The 4,823-nt window shown below is 40.6% G+C and overlaps 1 pseudogene; it reads left to right on the forward strand.

The window, feature by feature from the left end:
- Positions 1-1,632, forward strand: part of LOC103744486 — a 9,541-nt pseudogene extending 7,909 nt beyond the window's left edge.
- Positions 1,633-4,823: the final 3,191 nt, after the last annotated feature.

Below are 4,823 nucleotides of genomic sequence, written 5' to 3' on the forward strand. Positions count from 1 at the left end.
CCCCCCTCCTCTCTTTGTCTAAAACCTACAAAAGGCTCCACTCTCCCTTACTCTGGGCTCTCAGCATGGATCCATTGAGTTGGTGAGGTCTGAGAGCCGAAGCTTAAGCCCGAATAAACCATAAACCTTTGCTTTTGCATTTTGGTGTGTTGGGTACTTGGTGGTCTTTTGGGGGTCCAGTGGATGAGGTACAACAGTAATAACACATCATGAGACCTGGTCCTCAATTATCTCTCTCTCTCTCTTTTTTTTTCTGTGATTGGGTCAGGCTTTTAAAAGATTAAATCTAACTGCAAACATAAGTCCTTTCGCAATCCATGATACCTTGAGTGCTTGGAAGATAAAACCTTATTAACTGCTGTTCATTCCCTAACTGAGTTGCTAGGAGACGCCTTCCTACAGGGGTTTAGGTGGGGGAGGGAGAAAGACTTTGAGATAGCCATAGCTGCAGGGAAGGAGCAGGAAGAAGCAACCAAGAGCTCAAGACAGAAGAGAGGGTTTGGTCAGGACAAGCAACCTGGCCTTCCAGTGCTCTGAACAACTTACACTCTTGCTCTGCACAGGACTTTCCATAACCTTCATTGTCCGTGAAACTGATTTGCTAGAAACATGTTGGAGCTGAGAATTGAACCATAATCTTTTTTTTTCTTTATTTATTTTATATAGTTTTGTCTTTGTTTTTGTTTATAAATTTAAATTTTTATTCATTTTTATTTTATGTGTATGAGCGTTATCCAGCATGTATGGAAGTGCATCACAGGCATACAAGGTCCACAGATGCAGAAGAGGGTACCAGATCCCCTGGAACTGGAGTTACATATGGTTACTAGCAACCAGGCAGGTTCCAAGTCCTCTGCAAGAGCATCCAGTGCTCTTAACTGCTGTGCCATTGCTCCAGGCCCTCTGTTTTTGTTTAAAGACAGATTCTCAATATCTATCCAAGGCTAACCTCAAACTTGATATATATCCCAGGCTGGTTTCCAATTCTCAAACTTGAGATCTCCTGCCTCTGACTCTTTCAAGAGCTGAGATTAAAGGCATACACCACCACAGCCAATTTAACTCTAAATTTTAAAGTGCTCTTGCTCTCCAGTGTTTGAGAACAACAGGACCTGAAGCAGAAAAAAGGGAAAGAGAAGTATTGTATAGGCTGAACTTTCCCCAGAATTCCCACAAATCTGTGATTTGTGCTGACAGTTTCTACTTAATTAAACTAAATTAATTAATTTTAATTTGGTCACCCTTGATAAAGACAAGGATAATGCCCATTCCCTAGGGGATAATGTGATGGATTGCTAAACTCAGTTCTAGTTTTCTGACGTCCCCTTGTCTGCTGCTTCCTGGACCCACAGTCCAGCTCCCATAGGATCAGGATCTATGAGCAAGAGGACTACAGAGGACAGATGGTAGAGATCACCGACGACTGGTCATATCTCCAGGTCCGCTTCCACTTCAGTGAGTTCCACTCTTTCTACGTGCTGGAGGGCTACTGGGTCCTGTATGAGATGCCCAACTACCCGGGGCGTCAGTACCTGCTGAGGCCTGGGGGATACAGGTGCTACCACGATGGGGAGGGGGGTGCGGCACGAATGCCAGGGTGGGCCTCTGCAGAGAATCATGCACTTCTATTGAATTTTCTTACTTTACTCTTTTACCTTCCTGAAATTAATAAAATATTTCCTATGTGTTTCATGCAGTAATGGAGTCCTCTATTCCTTTCAGACTCCCTGGAAGGGCTTAGCAAAAATGCAGCTAGAGATGATGTGGTTATTCTTTCATGTATCAGTGGGTGGTGGGCTGAGAAGCTAGGAGCTTGACTTTTGGAGTCACAGTACCTGGGCCTCATCCACTCACTAGGTATAGGTGGTGGGGCAAGTCAGTTAGCATTTCAGTGCCTCGGTTTCTTAATTTTTTAAAGTCAGGAGTAATAATACTCTTCTCATAAGGTGAGTTAAATGGCTTTGCATTTTTATGTCACTGAAAATAGCTTTGCCCATAGCAGTTTCTAGGAAGCTGTTGTATAAGCTCACATGTAGAGTGTTTGCTAACCTCTATTACTTCTATTTGAAACTATTTTGGGTGGTTAAATTAAGGAGAATGGCTATGTAAAACTGCATCAGAGGGAGACAGTGTTAGAGACTTGCTATAACAGAATTATGTCTGACACATCTGAGATCTAAAAATATATCACTGACTAGAGATTCATTACTATTTTACATGTCCAGAGCACATATTTAGGAACAAGAATGCTTTTTAAAAAGAAGCCCAAGGACTCTTCCAAATGTAGCTCCTGAAGGAGCTACACAGCATTGAGTAGTGTAAGCTGGTAACAAGTATGTGTACAGTGCAGGAGTAAAGGCAGAAAGTACACAATCAGGACAAAGAGAAACAAGCTCATACACCTATCATGGAGCAGGCAGATGTTATCCTCAAACTTGGATCCATATTTGTGACACCTAGCTCGTGAACGCCATTTGGTAACAATTCTGCCACTAAGAAAGGAAAAAAAGAAGCTTGAGGGCTTATTTAAGGAAGTTCAAGGTGTCTTTGCAGCAACGAGTTCATGAAATGAAATCTAAGTAGATATTCTGTTACACAAAGGGTTCCCTTTATGTAAAAATACTATATTTTGTATGTCTACATGGAATTGGGGAAAAAATGCTACTCAGCTTAAAATTTTGCCTTTATTTTGAAAACGACACCTTCTTAGAAGTAATGAAATAGACATGATTGCAAAATAAACACTTTAAATTATTGTTCTACTTAAAATATCAATCAGCAAATATGCTGTCTCTAAAATTTCAAACAGTAGAATAAAGTAGCTAACTTATTTTTGACTAACATTTTGCCTACCTAACTCATTTGCTGGCTTCAAGATAGCTGGAGAAGCTCTAAGGACATGTTAGAGTGGCTGTGTCTAGTGCTCACATGGCTACTGAGTACCTGAAGAGAGATTAGTCTGAGCAGAGAGATGTCCTAAGCATAAAATAGCCACCAGTTACAAATTATTAGTATAAAGAATAAAAATGTCTCCTTAATGCCTTTTCATATATTTTAATGTTTAAATAATAATAATTAGCTTATGTTATAGTAAATAAAATCTATAGTAGCAAAATAAAATTTTATAATTAAAAAATAACTTGACCTATATCCTTTAACTTTTTAAGCACAGCAGCCAGGAAATTTAAGATTACATTCCTGTGATGATGACAACATTTAAGCAGGAAAAAAAGATGAACAGAAATTTGTGTTGAGATAACACTCAGCCTTTGGCATTTTGGTTCATGAAAACTGAATTCAATAGACTCCTAAGAATTAAGAGATAGCAGGTGTCTTAGTTTGTTCTTCATTGCTGTGACAAAACACTCTGACCAGTACCAACTTGGGGAGGAAAGGGTTTATTTGTCTTACATCTCCCAGGTTGCACCCAATTCATCAGGGAGCCCAAGGTAGGAACTCAGGGCAGGAACCTGGAGGCAGGAGCTGGAGCACAGGCCATGGAGGAATGCTGCTTACAGGCTTGCTCCTTTGGCCCCTGCTCAGCCTGCTTTCTTATGCAACACAGGCCCACCTGCCCAAGGGTGGCACCACCCACAGTGGGCTGGGCCCTCCCACATCACTCATCAAGAAGATGCCCCTCAGACATGGCCACAGGCCAGTCCAATAGAGGCAATTTCCCGATTGAGGCTCCCTCAACCCAGGTGTGTCAAGTTGACACTAAAGCTATCCAGCACAGCAGGTAACATCTTTAAACTTTACAGTCAGCAATTCCTTTGTGAGGAAATGCTCGATTAAATTATAATTTTCACTTATCACTGTGGCAGTTGGAGAACAGCTGGTCCCACCCTTGTCTCGTGTTTGCTTCATTAGCTACACTGAAGGGAAATGTCAACAACATGGATCCTACAGACACAAGCTGCTCCTCAGCAAATTCCCTCCACTCTTCTTGTACAGTGATTGCCCTTCAGTCTCAATGTTTTCAATCAGGAGTCTAGTATATTTTGCCTCTCCTATAAAATTCTGAACTTGCACAAATAATGTTCCAACACCTGTATAGTCTCTGAAGGATCTAGTAGCATGTGTCTGGTGCAAGGCATGAATAAAGAGGAAGTACGCCATACAAGGAGGAACATTTGTGAAGTAGTGGTTTCTGAGGAGTTAGGAGAAAGTAGTTGTATAGAAAGTATTATCTGGGGAAGAAAGTACCATATCTAAGAGAGGCAGGAGGGGTAAATGCACTAGGGGCCAGGAAGGTAAAGGATGTCAGAAGTGCTGGTAGACAGTGGCAGGGTTTGACGAGGTCTGTATCGACCAGAGTGCATACCCTAACTAAAGTATACCTGAGCACAGGAATCTTAAAGCACATTGAAAATGTAACTTGGTAAATTCTAAGGGCAGTTCATTTGCTATCTTTGAACAGATACAGTCTGTCCTAAAAATGAACACTTCAGTCAAAAAGAGATAACGCTTGAGGTTTCCATATAGCACAGAATCTTACTCTAGACTTGGGATAATAGTGAAATCCTGTATTTACGTGCAGAGGGACTCAGAGGGAGAAGAGTCCCCTTCATGATGTAAGCCCAATATTCAAAGAACAGAAATTGAAAAAGGTTGTCTGATAGCTAAGAGTAGCTTTTTATGGAAATTGAAAACCAAAATCTAGAGAATTGGGCCAATCCATAAATTATTTATTAACATGCCTAGTAAAAATGTGGATACTCTATGCTATTCTTTGTGGGGAAAAAATACTAATAGGTGAAAAATAAAGAAAAAATGCCAGAAAAAGAAACTTTTTAAAAAAATCAAATTCTGGTTTTAAAAAT

The sequence above is a fragment of the Nannospalax galili genome, unplaced genomic scaffold (assembly GCF_000622305.1).
Source record: "Nannospalax galili isolate Female #2095 unplaced genomic scaffold, S.galili_v1.0 scaffold281, whole genome shotgun sequence".
In the NCBI taxonomy this organism is placed as follows: Eukaryota; Metazoa; Chordata; class Mammalia; order Rodentia; family Spalacidae; genus Nannospalax; species Nannospalax galili.